The sequence below is a fragment of the Microtus ochrogaster genome, unplaced genomic scaffold (genome assembly GCF_000317375.1).
Source record: "Microtus ochrogaster isolate Prairie Vole_2 unplaced genomic scaffold, MicOch1.0 UNK114, whole genome shotgun sequence".
In the NCBI taxonomy this organism is placed as follows: Eukaryota; Metazoa; Chordata; class Mammalia; order Rodentia; family Cricetidae; genus Microtus; species Microtus ochrogaster.
Genome location: NW_004949212.1, coordinates 220,964 through 245,197, shown reverse-complemented (window position 1 = coordinate 245,197; position 24,234 = coordinate 220,964). Strand labels below are relative to the sequence as shown.

At 40.0% G+C, this 24,234-nt stretch overlaps 1 pseudogene; it reads right to left on the bottom strand.

Annotated features, from left to right (window-relative positions):
• Positions 1 to 23,316, bottom strand: part of LOC101995241 — a 27,195-nt pseudogene extending 3,879 nt beyond the window's left edge.
• Between the last annotated feature and the right edge of the window lie 918 nt (positions 23,317 to 24,234).

The window sequence follows — 24,234 nt, the reverse complement described above, 5'->3', positions numbered from 1 at the left end:
TAGGAGGGGGGAGGTTGGGAGGGGGGGAGAGTGGGAGGAGTGGGAGGCTGGGAGGAGGCGGAAAATTTTTTTTTCTTTCTTAATAAAAAAAAATAGAAATGTCAAATTTAATATGACTGGGGCTTTCCAGTGCTCCAGTCTTAGGTGTGTGCCATCTTAGCTGTGTCATGGGCTCTCAAAGCTAGAACCTTGCTTTGTCCATCAGAAACTGTGTACATGCTTATTGTTTAAATATTTTAGTAAGAAAACAGTAAAATAAGTGAGGTTGTATGGATGTAAAACTACACAATTTCCTTAAGCCACAAATCACAGAATAAACATTCCCATCCCTCTATTCATCCACAAATAAAAATAATTGACAAAGAGACGACATAGCCTAATATAGACGTCCTATAAACTTTAGCTATCCCTTTGCATGAACAGGAACATGCTTTTCAGAAAAATATAAATTCTTTCTCCAAATGCTCCATCATATTCCTTTTAGATTTTAAGAATTATATATGTGTTTTCCATAGAGGCATACAAAAGAGATGTATATAAAATCTGAGTACTAATGGTGTGTATTAAAGGTTTATCTGGCTTAATGTTTTCTTGTAAGAATATTATAATTGTTAACCATACTTTAAACCATTTACTAAAGACTTTCAATGTACACACTCTTCTTAAAAACCATTTGGAGTTTGTGGAAGAAATAATATGAAATGACATACAAAAGAGAAATGATATTTTTCAATAGAGAGAGAACAAACATAAACAAACTAGAGGCTTTAATGACAAAACAGGGGATGAAAACAGCCTTTGGAAGCCAAAAGAAGAGAATAAAATAAATGAGGAAAGAAACCTAAGAAGAATATTGATTTGGGGAATAAACAAGAACACAAGAGCAGAAAATAGGGGGAGAAACATGATTTATGGAAATATGAAAACTACCTGTTTTCTGGTGAATGAACCCCAGAGATTTGAGGTAGAACTGTCAAGATGTCCCATAAAGTTGGAGCTCATCATAAATTGGAACTTTGGAAAGAATTATTTATTTTCATTTTGTGCATATAAGTGTTTTGTCTGCATATATGCATGTATACCACATATGTACAGACTCACAGAAGTAAGTAAAGCATATCAAAGCCCCTGTGCTTGGAGTCTCAAATAGTTATAACTATTTGAGACTCCCACAGGTAAGCCACCATGTGGGAGCTTGGAACTGAACCAAGCTTCTTTTCGAGAACACCAAGACTTCATAAGTGCTGAGCCATCTCTTGAGCCCTAGCAATTGTGCTTTAAAATAATAATTTTCAACTTGGTCTCACATGCTGAGTCAGCAATGCGCCTTTAAAGCCACACTATGGGTGAATTATTTTAGGGCTTCAGAAATGGCCATGAACCACAAGTTTCTATTTTTTCTTTTTGAGGCCAGATTTCATGTAATCCATGCTGGCTTCAAATTCACTAAGTGGCCAAGAATTACTTGGACTTCTGATCTTCTTGCCTCCACTTCCCGAGTGCAAGGATTACAGGAATGCACCACCACAGCTACCTCATGCATTGCTGTGCATGGGAACCAGGATTTTGTGAGTGCTAGGTAAGAACTTTGCCAACTGAGAAACATCTAAGACCCCATAAATGAGTTGTAAAGCTCCTCAGTGATACTAATGGACATGCAGTCATTCACAAGACTGTCAGAGGAGGGCTTCTTTGAGCTCTTGAAGAAGAGAGCACCACCCAACAAGCATGAAGTCATGACCACAGCTCCTCTGGCTAGGACATGACATACTCAAACTTCAGTGGGCATGACTGAAATTTCAAATAGGATACATATAATCTTTTCATAGTGATCTGTACTAACTCTTCCGAATGTTACAGTTTGACTCTTTATTCACACAGAACCAAAAGTTCCTGAGTACAAATAACTCATTTAGCCATAAAACAAATTAGCAAAACTCAAAGAAGAAGATTCATTTTTCTACACAGAACTTTCAGTTGAGATCATTATTTACAGAGATAGTTTTCCCCCTCACCTGTGTTTCCTTACAAGGCTGGAAGGAGAAATTCTGCAGGACTTTTGTAAGAGCAAGTTTCATGTTCATGAGAGCAAACCTCATGCCAATGCAGTTCCTGGGTCCATACCCAAAGGGCATGTATACAAAAGGATTGATGCTGCCCTTGTTCTCTTTGCTGAACCTGCAGACACACAGTAATGACAAGTTAGAAAAGGAAAGGCACGTAAGAGCTACATATGTGAAGTTTCCTTTAGACATCTAACACATAACATACATGAATTTTTTGAGAAAGGTTCATTGAACTTCTGCTTCCAGGTATTTGACTCTGAGAATTGTACACTAAAAGTCCTTTCCATTTTCTTTGTCCTTTAAGACTTTCCATATGGTAGATGAAACACATGATGAGAGAAAATGCATCCTATGTACCCGATATACATACAATAGTGGTGTTACAGGTTAGGGGTAATCAACCATTGGATTGGAATTCCAATTTATAGGTGGAATTAATGCCTGATACTGTAAATCTGATCAACTTCCTATGGCTAGCGTGCTCATCAGCTCTGGGAGAGAAAGTACTACTGTTGTTTTGATAAATGGACTTGATATCAAACTGTCTTCTAGATAATTGTTTATACACAAATATTAGTGCTGCTCTCAGTTTTGGTCAGAGAAGCTTCTGATTGCACTAGGAAACAGTTAACAAAGAAACCATTAACTGGTCATAATGCTGAGAATAAGTGATGGTGGAATGCTCAGCATTCAATAGGATATCTAAATTATCCCCACCAAGGATAGAGAACATCTCAGAAGATGAAGCAAAAAGATGTAAGAGCCAGGGAAGGAGAGCAGTGGTGTGAAACACTATCTTCTGGACCTGACACAGCCATTGTACTCATGAACTCCCAGCAGCTGCGGTATCCTACACAAGACTAAACCATGTTGGTGCATTCCATCATGGATGTGAAGGGAATTCAAGAAACCTCACGTCAGTAAAGAGCTTTTGACAATGAATAGTTGCTGGGAGAGGAGAAAATTCTCTTCATTGGTGTCACTACTGGCGATTTGTACATACTCTAGTAAATAACTTCTATTTCTACACTTATGCGAGCAACCCTAATTAAACTTATGAGTCACAAGGAAAAAGGAACTTGTGAAAACAGGAGGAAGACTTGATGGGGACGAGTAGAGATTCAACCCGTGTGGGAGGGAGAAAAGACAAGGCAATATCAGGTGGAAATGAACAAAAATACATTATTTATGCATGTGATTGTCAATGAATGAAAAAAAGAGAAAAAATACATTTTTAAATTTAAAAGTTCATTCAGGATAATGCTGGGTTACATGCCTGAAAAGCACATATCAGTTAAACTGAAGGAAAATGGGCTCCCGTTTCACACTTCAGTCATTTGCTACTTGAGGAAGGAGGAAAAACATCACTCTGAATTCAAATTGTCACATTTTTTCCTGTCTCTCTTCCCCTCTTGTCGTTTTCTTCCCTTTCCTTGCCATTCTCCTCATAGAATGAAAATGGTTACAAAATCACATTTAAGTCATCTTCCCATAAGAGACACCATAGCATACACAGGCCATCATAGCTCACGGTGGGTTCCCATGCCTGATTTTCTGGTACCTTTCAGGGCGGAATTCTGCAGGCTCTGGCCAGTACTGTGGGTCATGGTGAAGAGCATAAACTGGTACATTCACAACAGACCCTTTGGGAACATGCACACCATTGATTTCCACATCCTGTTTACAGACTCTCTCAAGTCTCAGACCAATTGGGTATACTCTGAGGGTTTCATTCAGCACCATGTCGAGGTACTCCATCTCCATCACTGTATCATAGTTGGGAGGTGCCTGGAAAGAAAGAAAAAGATTTGTGCTGGGATTTTACCTTAATGTTCAATAGGTCTTTGTTGTAACTTTGTGTTCTCAGCAGCTCCAAAGCTGAGCTCGGCATTTAAAAAGACTTAGGCACTTAAAATACATTTTGAATGGATCTTTAATTGTTTTATTTTATGTGTGGAGGTGTTTTGCTACTTATGTGTATATGAACCACATGAGTACTGTGCCCACAAAAGTCAAAAGAGAGTGCCGTATCTCTTGTAACTGGCTTTACAGAGAGCTGAGAGCTGAAAATCAAGCCTGAATTGGTCCTCCAAAAGAGCAGCCATTGAGCCATCTACCCAGCCTCTTACAAGTTGTTAGAGTAACTAACACTTAAGGCTGGGACGATGCCTCAATTAGTGAAATGTCTACTACACAAGCCTGAGGACCTGAGTGATGATACACACCATTCATAAGCCAGACATAGTGGCACACATCTTTAATTCTAGTGGGGGACGCAGGAAAAGGGAACTGGCCAGATAGCATAGCCAAACTGATAAGCTCAGGTTCAGAGAGAAAGCCTGTTTTAAAACATGGTGGAGAGTAATTAAGAATAATACACAGTATAGGCTTATGCTCTACAGACATGTGCATGCACACACACAAACACACTCACACACATGCACACATGCATAGATGCTCACATGCTTTTGCTCTCTATTTCTCTTTCACACACACACACACACACACACACACACACACACACCATTGCAGATAATGAGGAGGGTCTTCTTTTCACTCATCCTGCAAGCACCATCTGTTCACCTTATTGGGCAGAACCACATCAATCTCTTCTTGCAGTTTTTTCTGGATATCAGGGTGAGCGGCCAGTGCATGCAGGGCAAAGGCAAGGGTGCTGCTGGTGGTGTCATAGCCACCAATAATAAAGATAATTGCCTGGGCTGTGATCTCCATGTCAGTCAGAGCTGAAATTAAGAAAATAATTCAGGAAAGTCCAGTCAGGGTGGACAGTCACAAAGGAGATGAGGAGAAAAATCAAACGAGGCTCCAGTTTCCCTATAGATAAATATGGGGAAGCTGATCAGTCACCCTGGGACTGTTATCACTTTGATGTTCATGTGACACAGCTAGAGAAAGGGACTATTGCTTTAGTCAGGATGTCCCATGGTTTATGTTCTGTTCCTCATCATCATTAGATAACTTCAAGACACATTATATATTCTGTTTTTAAGATTTTTTATTTTTTATTTATGTGTATTCATTGTGTAGGGGTGCTGTGTGTGGAGGGGTGCCCATGAAGAACAGAAGAGGGTATCTGTTACCCAGGAGATAGAGTTTTAAGGTTGTGAGCTTTCAGGAGTAGGTGCTGGGTACTGAACTCCAGTCCTCTGTCAGAGCTTAAGTTTTACATATGTGTGTGTGTGTGCATATACATGTGTATAAGTGCACATGGAGAACAGAAGATGGTTTTGGAGCCCATAGAGATTGAGTTACAGGCAGTTGTAAACCTGTTGCCATGAGTGTTATGATTTTGTTCTTGGCAAATTCTTTCTACCAAATAGTGTAAATACTTGCTACTAAATTGAAAATGGACTATAAACCCACAATCAGAGGGTATATTTAAAATTAATATTTTTTAGCTATCAAAAATGAAACATAGGGGCTGAGGAGCAGATGGAGAGCTTGCCTGGCATTTCTAAAGCATGTGTTCCATCTCCAGCACTTTAACTAGACATGGTAGCAGAGAAGTTAAAAGGTCATTTTCAGGCATACCATGAATGTGAGGTCAGCCTGGGCTACATAAGACCTGGTCTCAAAAAGAGGAGATATAGAAGAATTTGGAGTTAGCTGAACACATGAAAGGATTTCAAGTGAAAAGACTAGAGAATATTTTAACACAAAGCACATGATGAATTTATAAAGCAAATTTGGGGTCCAAGAAGATCATATTGCTATATATAAGCGATTGTGTGCACTAGAAATAAGCAGATATGTAAGAACAGAAGATTCCCTTTACATTAGCTATTGATGCACACATGTAGATTTAAGCCTGGAATTGGGATTCTATCATTTTGCAACTATGATAGTGATAGTGGTTTTAAATTAAAACATAAACCTAGAAGGGAGGCTAGAGAGATGACTAAATGGGTAAGAGCACTTGCTGCACAAGCATGAGAATCTGAGTTTGAATCCTCAGTTCCCATGTAAAAAGCCAAGTGTGGTAACACATGACTGTAACTTCAAATCCATGGATCACTGGGACCTGCTGACTGCCAGACTAGCTCCAGGTTTAATAAGAGAACCTGTCTGGAGGAAATAAGGCAGATAGTGATCGAGCAAGACACTTGTTGCCTTCCTCTGATATCCATTCCCACACCTAGTGGTGTGCACATGCACAGACATAAATATGCCACCTGAAAAGATAAAATTCTTTAATTTAGATTTAAGTATGTAAAATAAGGAAGATAACCAGTGTGTTTATTCAAAGAAGTTTTCCCCAGATGCCATTTATTCAACCCACAAAGAAAAGTAAATCTTCACTATAGATTAAGATAGAGTCCCTTAAACCAGGAACTCCCAGAAAGCATCAGTACTGTTTGGGTACATGTCTCCTTACTGGATATAGACTCAGGTATCTAGGCATAGTTCCTAGTGAGTTCCTAGTCTGTCTTTCTGGGAAAGACATAAACAGCATCTGTGCATTCCTAAGTAGCACAGAGAGACTTATGAAGACTCCCATCATGGCTACCCTTCCTTTTTAGAATGAACTTGTGCCTATGTGCTCCTAGAAAATTCCATGTAGATAATAGCCATGTCCTTTCAGTAACCTGACAGAATGATTCTTGTGCTAAAATAACCTTCCTGCATATTTTCTGTATGATCTGTCCATTCCCTGAGATCTTCCTTGTCCCTAGACCAGGGAGTCACTGGTTACCTTTATGAGACTCTTTGTCTTTGGAATTATTTTGAGTGTTCATCATCAGCTGCAGAAAATCCACTCGGTGCTGGAAGCAGAAAGAGAAGTTGCAAAAATTGAAGGTCAATGGTGAGGTCAGAGGTCAGAGGTGGACCAGGAGTGTAGAATCTTAACCTCCTTTCTGAGAATGTAGCTCCCTTAAATTCATATGAGTGGTTAGTGTTGTTTGAGTCATCAAAGAACAAAAACACCAGTGGCTAAATCAGGAAGCAATACACGTACACTATCAACCACTCTTTTAATAAATTACAATAGGACATTTTAAAACAATAAGTGATTCAAGTGATTCTCTGAAAACAATATTTCCCCTTTTAATCATTTTTGTCTATTCATAATTTCATAAACATATACAATGAAATATGGTCATATCTACCCCACCATTTCTTTCATTCAATTCCTATTATATCTCTTGTAATGTTTCTTCAAACAAACTTCATGACCTTTTCTTATTAATAACCCTATGAGTTCAATTGGTACTGTCTATATGTGTTTGACTGTGGGGTCATACACTGGTGCATGGGTAACCTACTGCTGGACACACCCACACTCCAATCATCAAAAGCCAATAGTTCCTCAGTTAGTCATAGGGATTGAAAAGTTCCTCTCTCATCTAAGGTGGATATTTGGTAGTATTAATCTTTCACAGGTCTTATGCTTTGTGAATATTTTATTTCAGTCCTTATGCAGGGCACTCTTGCTTTCATTCTTACTGCTAAGGGTTAACTTTCTGTATTATTCTCAATCAATTTTTCAAAACTCTATCTTCTCATCCTCTGGAAAAAAGAAGTGCTCCTTCTGTCTCTCTAAATCTAGCCTTCTCTGAATAAATTTAGTGACTGATGAAGGGAAATACACAGCTGACATGTTCACAGCTCAACACATTATCAAATCCTATACCTCTCACGAGACCACCACTTTTTACCTTCTGGTTAGAATCTAGGCGATTTTCTTTCATTCTGCCGACAAATTTTTTGAAAAATGCTACAGAATCCTTTGGAAATATGGAGACATTCAGCATCTCATATATTGGGATGAGAAATGGAAAGAGATCTGGAAAAGAAAGATAAAAAATAAGTTTTAGTGGAAGTACAAGTTTCATTTAGAGAAATCATGAAGCAATCCAAATAATAAGTCAAGCAAATCATTCTCTCTGTGACCTTGCTCACACTGGGTCACCATCATAGTGCCCCCTCTGCACTCTAGAGTAGCCATAGGAATAAATCTGACTCTTAGTTTTAACTCTGCTCCTGACATGTGTGTGGATCCAAAATACAGATAGGGCCATTGACATGGTTCAATAGCTAAAGGGTCCAGCAGAAAAGTCTAACAACCTGAATTTGATCCCTGCATCCCACACTGTGGAAGGAGAGAATTAACTACTGTAAGTTGTCCTCTGGTCTTCACATGTCACACACTGCACAAACACCAAGGCAGACAGACAGAAAGATACACACACACACACATACACACACACGTTGTAGAATATTTGTTTATACTGTGTGAGGATATGTAATTGTGGTTGTTTTGACAAAGAACTAATGGCCAATAGCTTGGCAGAAGAGAATAGGCAAGGCTTCTGGAGAAAGACATCAACTCTAAGAAGGAGTAAGGCAAAGAGCTGCCAGGAAAACACTGGAGAAGTCAGACATACAGTATGGAGGATAGCTACCCGTGCCATATGACAGAACATAGATTAAAAAAAAACATGGTAATTTAAGTTGCAAAAGCTATCTGGGAAAAATATAAGTTAAAGTCAAGTTTTTATTATTAATCCTAAGTCTCCCTGTCATTATTTGTGAGGTAGCAAGTCAAAGAAAATTTAACTGCACACACATAAATACACACACACACACTCACATACACAAATAAATAAATAAACTTATTATTATATATAAAGTACAACCAAAATTGCATTTGTTTCCCAACTGACATGGTGGATATTTGTTTAAATTGGCACCAGAATGGATATGAGGGATGTCACAGGTATGGGAAAATTAATCATTACACTATGATCAAATAAAAATATGTCAAAGAACTCCAGGAGGTGATAGTAACATTTGTTGAGATACAGTTTCATGACAGAGTACATGCCTAGCATGCATGAGATTTTAGGATCTCCTCCACATAGCAAGGAATTGATCTCAAAAGAGTATAAAATGAAGATACACCAAGACCATGAAGAGAAAAGGCAGAGAGAGCCTTACAGTTTTAATCTCAAATATGGGAATAAAGTAAGAGCCAAGGAGGGGTGGTGTGAAATGTTATATCTAGGACATGGCACGGTCCACTTATTAACTGACAACCAGATTGAAATTGTACTAATTATATTGTTTAGCATCCTAGCAGGCAGCACTGATTGAACTCAATGGGTGATTAAAAAAGAGAATGGCACATAAATTGGGAGGAAGATGTGTTGGGGTGTCTCAGGGAAGTGAAAGGTGAGAATTAGGGGAAGGTATAATCAAGATAGACTGTATATCTGTATGATATTGTCAAAGGATACATAAAAGAACTCCAAAACAAAGTCAGGAATAATGGTTTAAGCCTTTAATCCCAGCACTCAGTAGACAGAGGAGGAGGGATCACTTTAAGTTCAAGGCTAACCTGGTCTACATAGTAGCTTTCAGGCAGGCTATAGCAACACAGTTAGACCCTGTCTAAAATGAAAGTGAAGTTCCAAAATAAAAGTAATGGGCTACATATCTTTGAATGCATTAAAAATATTGGATTGTGCCATTAAGGGGGTGAATTTTATTCCAATAGAGCTGTTAGTTTTGGTAAATGTGGAAGAGAAAGACAGAATTGAAAAACATGGTTACAGATAAGAGCAGTGGGTCAAAAGACAGAAAACCCATCATACATACTTATTGACAAAAATAATGGATCAAAAAAAATCTAGTTTTAAGAGATTCCTGGCCTTTTCCACAAAAGGGTCCTTTGGGTTGTTGAGGGAATCAACGCTCACACCAAATGCTGTGCTCATGATCACATCCATGCTGTAGGCTCCAAACACTCTGAGGAGAGAGAGACATGGGATTTAACACATGTAGCAAGAAGCCTGAAATATTCACATTCTTGTCCAAGACAGGTTAAGCCACCTCATCTCGGTATTGACCAAGCACCTTCCCCTCCTCTCCACACTCGAGCTGGGCACTCTCATGTTCCTTTCTCAATTGTACATTTCTCAGCCAGTGTCTAAACGGGAAGAAGGGACAGCTGGACATGTGGGACACACAGAGGGAGGACTCCTCTGCCCCAGTTGTCCTTCCTCTCCCAGGTCCACAGTGGATGTACCACTACTCACTCTTTCATGTCAAGAGGCTTGCCTTTCTCTGCCTCTCTTCTTAAGTATTTTACTAAAATATCTCCATACTGTTCAACGATGGGGAACATCTAGGCAGAAAACACAAAGGCACCCATGGTTGTTAGGTGTGGAGACTCAAGTCACACAAACATTTCAACTAACAGTCCTTTTAGTCACCTCTTTGAGTTTTCCACTGGTGAAGGTGGGAGACAGCAAGGCTCGAAGTCTCTTCCACTCCTCATCCTTAGATATGGAGATGGCTTTACTCATTATCCCCACTGGGCCCATATCCTAGATTCAAAAAATATACAAATATTATTCTCTGTAAGGCCAGAACTTCCCATGGTTACAAAAGTGCTAAGTGGATATTGGTGTATAACAATTAGTTACTGACTGTTTACTCTGTCTCAATCCTCATGCCAGATGCAAAAATAGTCAGAAACTCCTATAATCTTTAGGAAATCAGATGCTCACTGGGCTGCCTGTTGAGATCTCAAACCTTTTTACTTCAGGATCCTTCTAAATGTAGATTTCTCTGTGGTTGGAAAATTAGTTCCAGGGTTGAGGTAGAAGATGGGTACAAAAATTTAAGTAGATTCTCCAGAGCTATGCAGATGGAAAATGGACAGACAGAAAGTTAACTTTGCATCAAACAAGTTCTCCAGCTCTGTATTTACAACATAAGCAATGTGAAAAGGGATTTACAAATATGGTGTGTGTGTGTGTGTGTGTGTGTGTGTGTGTGTGTGTGTGTGTGTGTGTGTGTAGACCAGAGTACCAATGTGTATGCTCATTTGGATACCAAAGGTCTGACATCTTCCTCTACGACTCTCCACCTCCTTGTTTGAGACAGGTCCCTCAGTGAATCTAGGAGGTTCTGGTTTGGCTAGGATAGCTAGCCAGCAAGCCTGTAGGATCAATCTACTTCCAAACAGATCTCTGAGGTAGCACAAACCTGCTGCTATGCCCAGTTTTTATGTGATGCTGGGATTCAAACTCTCATTCTTTATCTACTAAACCATCTCCCTGCCTGAGACACTTAAAGGATTTGGAGTTTGAGTTTAAAAGATGCATTTTAATATTTTATACATGTCTGTATGTATGTGTGTATAGAATATATGCATATGTGTGTGCAGTGTATTCAGAGGCCAAAGAGAATTGGAACTTGTGAAGCAGGAGTTACAGGTACTTGTTAACCACTGGATGTGGATGTAGACAACAAACCCCCATCCTCCTTCAGAGCTGTTAGTCCCTAGGTCATCTCGCCAGACCCTGGTTTGTTTGGTTTTGGGTTGTTAGTTCATTTAGAAATAGTGCTGAAGATGTCTTTTTCCTTAATTCATTATGCAGTGATAAAAAGGGACAATATAATTTCTCTGGTGGGAACTTCCTTCTATCTTCTGATGTGCGATTCCCCTCTGTATGATGTGAATACCATTGGCTGATAAAAAAACTGTCTTAGGTGTGAGTAAGGCAGAACTTAGGTAGGTGGGGAAATCTAAACTGAATGCTGGAAGGAAGAAGGCAGAGTAAAAGAGAAGCCACGGAGCTGCCACTGGAGACAGACATGCTGGAACATTGCGGGTAGGCCACGAGCCTTGTGATAAAACATAAAATAATGGAAATGGGTTAAATTAAGATATAAAAGCTAGCCAATAAGAAGTTAGAGCTAATAGGCCAAGCAGTGATTTAATTAATGTAGTTTCTGTGTGGTTATTTTGGGAGGCTGGGCAGCTGGGAAACGAACAAGCAGCCGCCTTACTACAATCTTCCACACTTTTATTTTATACAATGTGGAGTCTCCCAACTGTCTTTATATTAAGCACTCAGCACAACAGGAAGGAATGAAAGTGACTTCCCTTGATGAAGGGCAGATCCAAACTAGCCCTTCAGTCAACTTCATCAAATGATCAAAGGCTGAAAGAGGGGCAGGGAGATGAATCAGTAGACAAATGTGCTTGCTGACAAGCCCAACAACCTGAGTTCACTCCCCAGGACCTATGGCAGCGAGAGAACCAACAGGTTCTACTCAGTGGAGTAGCCATAATTATAAAACAAGAGAAAGAACACTGAGCTAAGTATTATATCTCACACAAAAATAAAATTAAAAAAGCCTGAGTTTTGAGAGATAATCTCAAAGGGATATAATTTGTACACAAGCAAATCCACACAGGCAGACCAGGTGAATAATCATCAGACTGTACACTGACTGCATAACCTACTGCCATGGGAGATGGATACAAAAGGAGAGAAGAAGGCAGGCCATATGTGGTATCTAATGGGCTAGCAAGAGGGAATGGCAGGTCAAGGAGCTGTTTTCTATTCTGCGTGTTTGTCACCACATAAACCTAGACCAGTAATAAACTGTACTGTACCACATGAACATAAGAAAGGACCCGTAAAACAGGAAATGTAAACACAATCTAGATGACAACAGTGTTCATTTACAACTTGATCAAAATAATATAGTATATTTACACTTCCTCAAGTCATCAGTATTAGCAAAATGAATTCCTAGATCCTGCTTGTATATTATTATGAAAGCCACTGTGAATATATATTCATTTCGTTCTTTTAATTAAAGAAGTAGCCAGGTCATGGTGTTGTACAACTTTATACCAGATATCGGGAGGTAGAGGAAGGTAGATCTCTGTGAATTTGAGGCCAGCCTAGTCTGCAAAGTGAATTCCCGGGCAGCCAAGGCTGCATGAGAAACCCTGTCTTGAAAAAGAAAAAGAAAAGAAACCAAATACCAAATCTTGTTAAGCAACACTGGCACATGCCTTTAAGTCCAGCATTTGGAAAGCAGAGGCAGGTAGAGGCACGCAGATTACTAAGTTGGGGCAAGCTTTGTCTATAGAGTGTGTTTCAGGAGAGTTGGGGTTACATGTATCTAAAAAGAATTCAGTGAGTAAAATATGAAGGTTTGCATTATTATTATTATTTTTTGAAGGTTTGCATTATTAAAGGGCTTATTATTATTATATAGCTTGGGAGATGGCTCAGTGGTTAAGGGTGCTTGTTGCTCTTCTGTGGGAGCCAGGTTCCGTTCCCAGCACCCATGTCAGGCCACTCACAACTGATTGGAATGCTAGATACAGGGGATCTCACTCCCTCTTCTGGCCTCCACAGAATCCTACACACATGTGGCATTCAGCCATATAGACACATCAATAAATATAACAAAATGAATCTTTCTTCTTTCTGTTTTAGTTAAAAAAGGAAGTTACTTACTGGTCGGTTTGTGAAGACAGAATAGGATTCCTTCACAAGTACATTCTTGATCATGTCTGGGTCTGTGATAGTAAACAGGGGTGTTGGACCATCAAACAACCTGTGTGTGGGGAAAAAAACTGATCAACCTGTAGTGATATTTTATTTGCATTTTATAAATAAAGCTTGTCTAAACACCAGAAAATAAAACTAAGCCACTAGAGGCCAGACCATAGTGCTTCACTCCTTTAATGCCAGGATTTGGGGGATGGAGGGAGATGGATCTCTGTGAGTTTAAGGCCAACTTGGACTACATAAGATCAATGCAGAAACAGATCCAGGTGGTGGTGGCTCACACCTTTAATCCCAGCACTAGAGAAGAATATAAACCAGGATGACACAGAAACTTTCTCTCTTTCAGACTGAGGATTTTTTGGAGTTATGAGCTCTTTAGTGGTTTTGCTGCTTTGATTTTCTGATCTTCAGGTTAAACCAAAACAGGAATCTCTGAACATGGCAGACAATGAGGGCTGCTGAGAAGCCAAGGACAGTGGCACTGGGTTTTGATCCTACTGCATGAACTGGCTTTGTGGGAGCCTAGCCTGTCTGGATGCTCATTTTCCTAGACCTGGATGGAGGGGGGAGGACCTTGGACTTCCCACAGGGCAGGGAACCCTGACTGCTCTTTGGACTGGAGAGCGGGGGAGGAGGGGTGGGGAGTGGAGGGAGGGGGAGGGAAAAGGAAGGCGGGGAGGAGGCAGAAATTTTTAATGAAAAAAAAGAAATTAAAAAAAATATAAACAAACCCCAATTATCTATCTCTGTTTTTTCTTTTAAATTATTCCTGCTACATTTGATGCCAAACGTTTTGGGTACAATTTCATGAAAAAGGTGTTTGCCTGAGCCTTTTTAATGCTGTGGGACAGTGCTCTTGTACACTGTAAGGATTTGTTACTTGTATTGGTTTAATAGGGAACTCACCAAGGCCAGCTGGCCTGGGTCTGAAAAAGCATGGGATAAAACTGGACTTGCTGAACATAGCGGACAATGATGACTACTAAGAACTCAAGAACAATGGCAATGGGTTTTTGATCCTACTGCATGTACTGGCTTTGGGGAGCCTAGGCAGTTTGGATGCTCACCTTACTAAACCTGGATGGAGGTGGGTGGTTCTTGGACTTCCCACAGGTCAGGGAACCCTGATTGCTCTTCGAGCTGATGAGGGAGGGGGACTTGAGCGGGGGGCGGGGGAGGGAAATGGGAGGTGGTGGGGGGGAGGAGGCAGAAATCCTTAATAAATAAATAAAATTAAAAAAAAAATAAAATGCTGATTGCCCTGTAGCCAGACAGGAAGTATAGGCAAGACAACCAGATTAGGAGAATTCTGGGAAGAGGAAAGGCAAAAGTCAGTCACAAGCAAGACATAGGAAGCAGGATGAGAATGCCTGGCTGAGGAAAGGTGCTAAGACACGTGGCTAAACATAGACTAGAATTATGCGTTAATTTAAGTTTTAAGAGCTAGTTAATGATAAGCTTGAGCTAATAGTCAAAAACGTTCATAGTTAATATAAGCTTCTGTGTGTTTCTTTGGGACTAAATGGCTATAGGACCAAGTGGGACAGAAAGTTCTGTTTGCATTAACCCAAGCCAGGTTCTGAGTGGAAACCCAAATCCAGACATTGATCCTCACTTTATATGACTTTCACTCTGGTTAAACAACATGTTCTCCCAAGAGGTCCCAGTCTAATTTATAGAGTCTGATGAATAATACAGTGGAGTCTTTGTAAAGTGACAGGTCATTCAAGACACAATGAGTCACTTAAAGACAAAACAGGTCCAGAACACATCATAGTGAGAAATCTTTAAGTCTCCATGTGAATATATGAACGTTGCCTATACCATTTACCTTGATTTTGTATATTTACAATACTGCAAGGGACTGGAGAGACGGAACCACAATTAAGAGCACATATTGATCTTGCACAGGACCTCAGTTTTGGTTGCTAGCACCCATGTTGGTTGGCTCACAACTGTCTGTAACTCCAGCTCCAGGCTAATCCAATGCCTCCGGCCTTCATCATCATCATCAATACTCATGTGCAGACACACATACATACATGCACATATATATAATAAAAGTAATATAAATATATGTTTAACAGTAAAATATTAAAATAAAATTCATAATTAAATGTTTAAGATAAAATGTTAATGTAAAATTCATTATTTTAAAGTGAAAATGAATCCTCAAAACATAAAATTTTAAATGAAAAATTAATCTTAATTAACCCAGATGCTGAAAGATGAGCATGGTATGTTCTCACTCATAAGTGGAAACTATCTACAAAGCAAAGGATAACGAGCCTATATAGTCCAGGACCCCAGAGAAGCTTAGTAATGAGGAGAACCCCAAGAAAACATATATAGATTCCCCTGGGAAGAGGAAATAGACAAGATCTCATGAAAAACTTGAGACCAGAAGGGTGGGGAGAGAAGGGAGGGTCAAAGAGGAGGAGAAGAGGAGAAAGATGGTGGGCTTGAGAGAATGGGATAGTCAAGATGGGAGAGGGACAGAGACAGAGAGCAAGAAATAAGATATCATAATTAAAGGAACTATTATGTGACTAGCAAGGAACCTGTCACCAGGGAAATTCCCAGGAATCTACAAGGATGACCACAGCTAAGACCCTAAGCAATTGTGGAGAGGGTGCCTGAACTAACCTTGCCCTGTAGTCAGATTGATGAATATCTTAAATGTCACCATAGTACCTTCATCCAGCAACTAATGGAAGCAGAGGCAGAGAGCCACAGCAGAGCCTTGAGTTGAGCTCCCAAAGTCCAGTCAAAGACTGGGAGGAGTGAGAATGTGAATGAAGATGTCAAGACCATGATGAGTACACCCACTGAAACAGCTTACCTGAGCTACTGGAAGTTTGCCAACTCCAGTTGGACAGGGAAGGAACCAGCATAGGACCAAACTAGGCCCTCAGAATATGGGGGACAGTTGTAAGGCTAGGGCAGACTGAGGGGCCATTGGCGGTGGCACCAGGATTTATCCCTACTGCTTGTACTGGATTTTTGGAACCCATGCTCTTTGGGGGGATATCTTGCTCAGCCTAGATATAGTAGGTGAGGCCTTGGTCCTTTGTCAAAGCAATGTGCCTTACCCTCTCTAAGGAGTGGATGGGGTTAAGATGGGGAGAAGGCTGGAGGAGGGGAAGGAGTGGGAACTGGGATTGGTATGTAAAATGAAAAAGAGCACACAGGTCCTGGTTTTGATACTGAGCTAAAACACAAATGAAAATACAGAATTTCAATGAGGATCCTATACCAACATCTCCAAGACTTAGATAACACAGAAGCGAGCACAGAAAAAATATTAGAGCCAGTGGGTGGAGACCAAAGTTGCGATGCAATCTTCCATATCCTGGAGTTGCCTGCAGCTAGGACTACCTCCACAACCCCTGTGGGTGATTTGACGGTCAACACTCCAGTAGGAACCTCAAGGTCCTGAACCTGTCTGAGGACTTGCGCACAGCTATCTCCTGGAATGGAAAAGCAAATGACTCAATCAACATCAGTCCAATCCCTGGGATCTACAGGGTGGTGTGAGAGAACTGACTGGCACAAGTTGTCCTCTGACCTTTTCATGTGCTACATGGGAGACATGAGCACATATAATAGAAAATCAAAAAGAAAATAGTTGTTGAGGGAGGTCAAGAAGTCTATGTCAGTAGTGAGCCATTGGCAGTTGTTCACACTCCTGTAAATACCCTCTTGCTCACTCATGATTCTGTAAATCCAGTTAAATTCATTGTTATACATACAGACACACAAAACTTATAAGAATTGTTAAAAAAAATTTCATAGGAAAACTTATTAGGTCCAGCCATGGCATACAACTTTAATCTCAGCACTTGAAAGACAGAAGGAGATAGATCTCTGAGTTCAAGACAAGCCTGGTCTATGTAATGAGTGCCAGGACATCAGGGATACATAGAGAGATCCAGTTTTGTAAAAAGCCAATAAATGAATAAATTAAATAAAAATATAATAGGTCAGTGAAAAGCTAAAGAAAAACACTATCAAATGTTGACAAGCAAAAATACTGCAAGGAGACATTTCCATGGGGCCATTGCACAGATAACGAAGCCTAATGTTGACTCTGAGTGACATGGTCTTTATGGGGTGTGCATCTCAGCAGATCCCTGTGTTAAGAATGGATGAGAAGAGATGAAGAGGCAGGAAGAGCCAGAGCCTCCTCCCACCTTGTTTCTGTCTCATAGTGTAATGATAACAACTACCCCAAACCTCTAACCAAACTCCAGCATCAGTGATAGGGAACAGTTCCTGCCTCTGCTTCAGACACTTTACAGAACTATTAAGGACATAGACCCAAGGAAGAACATTTTGGTTTTTAAATACAATGGATCTCCAAAGTCAGCTCAAGAAGACAGGACAAAGTGATATACACTTCTATCAAATGTCTTGCCCAGGGTAGTGCTGGCCCACACCTTTATTTAATTTCAGATATCAGGAGGCAGAGACTGGTGGATCTCTGTGAGTTCGAGGCCACCCTGGTCTACAGAGCTAGTTTCAGAACAGCTAGGGCTGTCACACACAGAAACCCTGTCTCTGAAAAACAAAATCTTGACTGGGGATGATAGATAGCTCAGCAGAAAAAGGCCCTTGTACCTTGCCTGATCACCTGAGTTCAATACTCTAAAAGTAAAGGACCAACTACCACAAGTTTCCTCTGACTTACATATGTGCACCAGGCCATGTGACTCCCTCCCAGGAAGGATAAATCACCTTTGACTTAAAATAAAATATAAGCAACAATAAAAAAATCTCTATGTTGCGAAGGAATATTTTAATGCTAAGCATTATTCTCTTCCCAAGTGCTTAGCTATGTCCTCCCATCCCTGCTGTCAATGGACATGCTAAAGTCAACATTGAATAAGGAGTAAGTGCTTCTAAAGTGAAATGAATGAATGTGGCAAAGAGAAGGTATCACACCCTTGTGTAAACCAGGCTGGCCTCAAACTCACGATCTTCTTGACTATGCCTCCTTCAGCAAAGCCTCTGAATATGCTCCATCAATATCAGTGATATCAAACATTTATCAGAGCAGATTACAGGGACATAAAAGAGTGCATTTCATGTAATGAAAAGGAAATTTCAGAAAAGAAAAGAATAATAGGCCTGCACTGGATAAAACACAAGGCCTTGCTGGCCTTGGTGGCCCATATCTTTAATCCCAGCACTCAGAAGCAAAGGCATGTAATGGCGTAAACGAATGCAGACAGATTGTAAAATATACATATACAGCTTTAATAGACTTACAGAACCACCGTTCCTGCGGAGACCAGGAAAGCAGAAGCAGCGGCTGGGAGCACTCTCACCAAATTTATATGCAAACATTAGCCAGAGGCGAACACGTTCCCTAAGGGGCGGGACTTATCCCTACAAAGGCAGGTAGATATCTGTGACTTTGAGACCAATCTGGTCTACAAAGTGACTTCCAGGACAGCCAGGACTGTTACAGAATAACCCTGTCCCATAAAACAAATAAATAAAGTAAAATTAAATTTAAAAAACCCATACCAAATGCCCAGAGTCCACGGAGCTTCAAAGCCTGTCCAAAATCCACAGTATGTTCTAAAAATAATTAGACCTGTAATCCACAGTACTTGATGACACATGGTGTCACCATTACAACAGAGGTGAAATACTACATTTCTGAGCTGGCTTTTCCTTGAGCAAGTAGAGTACATCCTCTTAAAAAGAGCCAACTCATGGAACTTTCCAGAAATACTCACCCCCATATTTTTCCATACTTTTCGTAACACTCGACATCCAATTTCCATACACCCTGGAAAGAGAAATAACATGCAATCCATTATTGTCCTGTATGCAATAATCCTTCTGTAGCCAGGAAAGTAAGCCCTCAAATTCTGTGAAATGAGATTTGCCATTTCTGACAGAGAAAAGTTCTTTAATTACATGTAGTGCCAATTGAAGCAAAATGGCTCAGTGGGAAAAGGCAGAGTAATAGGGCAGGACATATCCCTTCCTGTGGCCTCTGCATGCACAGTCATAGACATACACATGGGCACAGCACCAGATACACACCACTCACACCTAATGATGATGATGGTTATGATTTTAATAACAACAACAACAACAATAATAAATTGTTTTAAAGAATGTGGTAGTTAAGCATAGAAAATTTAGGAAGAAAAAACTGAGCAGACGGCAGAGTAAGCTTTGCCACTTGCCCTCCCCATGTGAGCTTGGGAAGGTCTGCTGTGGATTGACCATTGGTCAGGTACCAAATCAGGTTTGTTACAAATGATCCAACAAGACTTAAATGTGGCAAATGGCATGCTTATTACTGAAGTTTCTATTTTGTTAAACCATTCTTTCCCCAGTGGTTTTGCCTTTAATATTTTTAAATGAAAATACAAAGCACATAATATAGTGCAGTGTGTGAGGTGACTGACAGCCATCATTTTGTCTTAATGTTTTCAAACTGGCTGCTCACACGCATGCACAGGCTGCTGAAGCAGCTGTAGGTACATTTCAGTGTTAGAGCACTTGCCTGTCATGTCTAAAGTCCTGGATCCCATTTTCAGCACCACACAAACAAAACAGAATAGAAAATCTGTCAGTAGTGCTGGAGATGTGACTCCTAAGTTAAGAGCAGTTGTTGATCTTCCCAAGGGTCCAATTTCTGAACCCAAATCTCACACCCAACAACTTGTAACCATCTGTAACTCTGGCTCCAACAAATCCAGTGTCCTATTTTAGTCTCTGTACATACTTCACTTATGTACATAAATTCACTCACAGATACAAATAAAATATTTCTAAAAGAAACAATTACTAATCTGAACACAAGTTCCAACAGGTAGAGACAAAAGCAAAATGCTAATTCTCAAGAAACCACCATGCCATGAAGATCTTACCATGGTGAGGTTAGATCTATACCTTCAAGGTATAATAATTATGCAAAGAACTCAAGTATATGAAAAGTTCCCCCAAAGATGTGTATGTGGGTCTGAGTTATGCTGATTCTTCAGAAATATTCAGCAAAAGGAGAAAATGTTGCTCATGAACCAGATACAAAAAGGAGAATTTTAATCTAGTGAATACGGATTGATGTCCTAGAAGCTTAAAACTCCCTCAAAATTTTCTTCAAATAAGTACAGAAGTGCCTTCCTGGAATCTGCACTGGGTAAGAAACAAACTTTCTTTTGTTCACAAAGTCTGAGCAACATGTCCTGAATATCAAGATTAAATGGGCTGGAGATCCTTGCATTTTACCTAATGCAAACTTGAGGCTCAAAAAACTGACATCAGAGCCAGTGACATGGCTCCAAATGAAAACATACTTGTCACCAACTCTGACAATTTGAGTTTCATCCCTAGGAATCATATGGTGGAAAGAGAAAACTAACTCTCACAAATTGTCCTTCAACCTACAAATGTATGTGGCACATACACACTCACTCCAAAATTAATAAACATGGGGGGAATTGATTATGGTAGCTGTGGATATGGGTAAGTGGGAAGAACACACCATAAAAAACAGAGTTTGGGTCCCCAGTATCTGTGTAAATAACAGTCAGAGGTTAAAGAACTCCTGATGGGGGATTTCCCTCTGTATGCTGTGATTACCATTAATGATTAAAGAAACTGCCTTGGCCTGTTGATAGGGCAGAACTTAGGTAGGCGGGGAAGACTAAATGGAATGTTGGGAAGAAGAAGGACAGAGTTAGAGAGAAACGATGGAGCCGTGAGAGTCAGACATGCCGAAACTTTCCTAGTAGGCCATGACCTCATATTGATGCACAGACTAATAGATATGATTTAAATTAATATAAAAGTTAGTCAGAAAGAAGCTAGAACTAATGGTCTAAGCAGTGATTTAATTAATTAATAAATAATTAACAGCAGCCTCCTCCTACACACTCCAGTATCCCCACTTGTAAGAAGCAGAGTCAAGGGATCCCTGGAGTGAACTGGCCAGCTAAACTAGTCAATTCGGAGAGAGCTAAGTTCAAATGAGAGACCCTGCCTCAAAGTAGGAAAGAAGATAAAAAATACCAACCCCTGGCTTCTACATGCAGATGCATATCCATATACACGTACCTGCATGCTCATGGCACTCATGTGCATGCAAATACTTCAAAACACACACACACACACACACACACACACACACACACACACACACACAATATTTTATAGTTTTAAGTTGGCAATAGATCCCTGATAAATCACTGGACATTATATAGCCTCATCAGAACACATAGTATGAGGACATGGAATCTCAGAGTTTCCTTCCAAAGAGCATTTAATAGAACTAACCATTATTGTCTAACAGGAATCAACACTTACCTTGTAATAATTCAGCAGAGTCCCTAAAATTGGTAGAGGTTTGGGTCCAGGAATTCCCTGTTTCTTAAAAATGTCATGTTTTTTAATCCCAAATCTATAAAGTAAAACAGAAAGACTTGTCACCACACATACAGAGGAGAAGAGATAAACATGACCAAACCAAAATATGAAACAAACCAACAACTTAGCTGCCTCTCCAGTTCCCAGAGAGCTTACGAAAAGGGAGAGGAGTCCAGTGTGCATTTCAGCTCATGGTTTGTGTCTGTTTCTACTGAGTTCTGGTGGATGTAAGAAGAACCTGAAAGTCAATCAGTGGTGTGAGTGGTCCTTCTGTCTATGTGTTGCTTTTATTGGTCAATGAATAAAGAAACTGCCTTGGCCTAATAGGGTAGAACTTGGGTAGAAGGGAAAGACTAAACCAAATGCTGGGAGAAAGAAGGGCAGAGTCAAGAGAAGCCATGGAGCCTCTGGAGACAGACACTGGGAAAATTAGCTGGTATACCACAGCTTTGTTGTGATATACAGATTACTAGAAATGAGTTAAACTAAGAAGTAAGAGTTAGCCAATAAGAAGTTAGAGCTAATGGGCCAAATAGTGATTTAATTAATTCAGTTTCTGTGTGAATATTTTGGGGCTGAGCAGCCGGGAACCAAGTGACTTCTTGCAACAAATCAGATCATACAAAGAGTCAATATTATCAGTAAACCTCCAAACCTCAACAAGATGGAGTTGGTAGTGTGTGAGGGTATCTCTAACAGATCTGTATAATGTCAATATTAACTTTAAGAGTTAGTATCACTATGAATATATCTCTGTAGTACAGTGCTTGCCTAGCACATATAGGCTATATGACTATTATTCCACCAAAAATAAAAATGCGCAATGAACTCAGTTGTCACTTCATTTCTGTCCTTCAAGCTGCCTACACCATAAAGGCACTGGATACCAGTGTTCATAATCTGAGTTTCACCTGCAAGACTCACATGATAGGAGAGAAGTGACTTCCCAAAATTGTCTTCTGACCCCCCCAATACACACTGTCTCACATCTGACCCTAGCTCCAATAAATAAGGACATGTAAATTCAAAGTGTTTTTACAAGAGTTAATTTCAACTTCTGCTATTACTTTTAAATATTGTGTTCCAGTACCTGTGGAGGGCATGAGATCCCCTTGAAACTGTAGTTGTAGATGATTGTGAGCCACATGTGGAATGCAGGATACAAAAATAGGTCCTCTAGAAGAGCAGTCTGTGTTCTTAACCACTGAGCCATCTCTCCTAGCCCTGATTCCTATGTCAGTTTTGACCTTCTAGTAAATACCAGAATGCATGTCTGAATATAAGCCCATACCAAAGACACAGTGGGAGAGAGACTTTGGTGGTTACTCACAGGTATAAGAGCATCAAACTGATTGCCAGGAGCACCCAGGTTTCCAGTGAGACAGCTGAAGTTAGGTCCATCGTTATTTGTCTATCAGCAATGTACCACTCTGTGTTCTGCCTCCAGTTGTGTGTGCTACACTTTGCAGGGCTTGCCTTCTGTCCTGTTGTGCTGAAGAGTTCCCAGCCTGTGGTATTTATACTCTAGAAGGATGGGTGGGGACAGGGCTCCAGCCAGTAGATGGCTCACATCTGCATCACCTGGAATTTAGTATTCTCTTAGCCTTGACAGATTATAAAGTACCTGTACTTCCTATTTTGATGTTCTGTGAGTTAACATCCTGGGAAGAATCAATAAATGATGTTGTCATTTTAGGAAGATCAAAGGTTCTTACTTTTCACCAAAAATTAAACAAAATCGTTGACATGAAATGCCCTCTCACCAAGACTTTCTTCATTCAAAAATGCATGAAATAAAGCCAACATTTTGCCATCTGCATGGAGATCTTTACAGAATGTCTTTGTCCCTCTCTAGAAGATATTTTGTCATTTTTGACAAGTCAGCTCAGCAAAACAATAGCAACCTGTTAGAATCTGTCCTTACCTCATTCCCTAACAAATAAAGTCACTTCACCAAAGGTATAACTCTCACAATGCATCTTCTTCCCTCTAGCCTGTCACAAAGTGCCTTCCTGTACACCCAACTTATAAGATTGTGAGAATATTCTTGGCAATCCGCACCACTATGTAATAGAGTGTTGTACAGAGGTCATTCAGACCTTTCAAATTTAGTTGGAAGAAGTGACTGGGTCTCATATGTTCCAGGGGACGAGATGCTTTACACATTAATAAGTGGGATCTCTTGAAACTTAAAAGCTCTGTAAGGGTAAGGACACTGTCAATAAGACAAAATGGCAGCCTACAAAATGGGCAAAGATCTTCACCAACCCCACATCTAAAAAAGAACTGATCTCCAAAATATATAAAGAACTCAAAAAACTAGACATAAAAAACCCAATAATCCAATTTTAGAAATGGGGTACAGATCTAAAAAGAGAATTCTCAACAAAAGAATGTCAAATGATCAAAAGACCAAGAATTGGACTGGA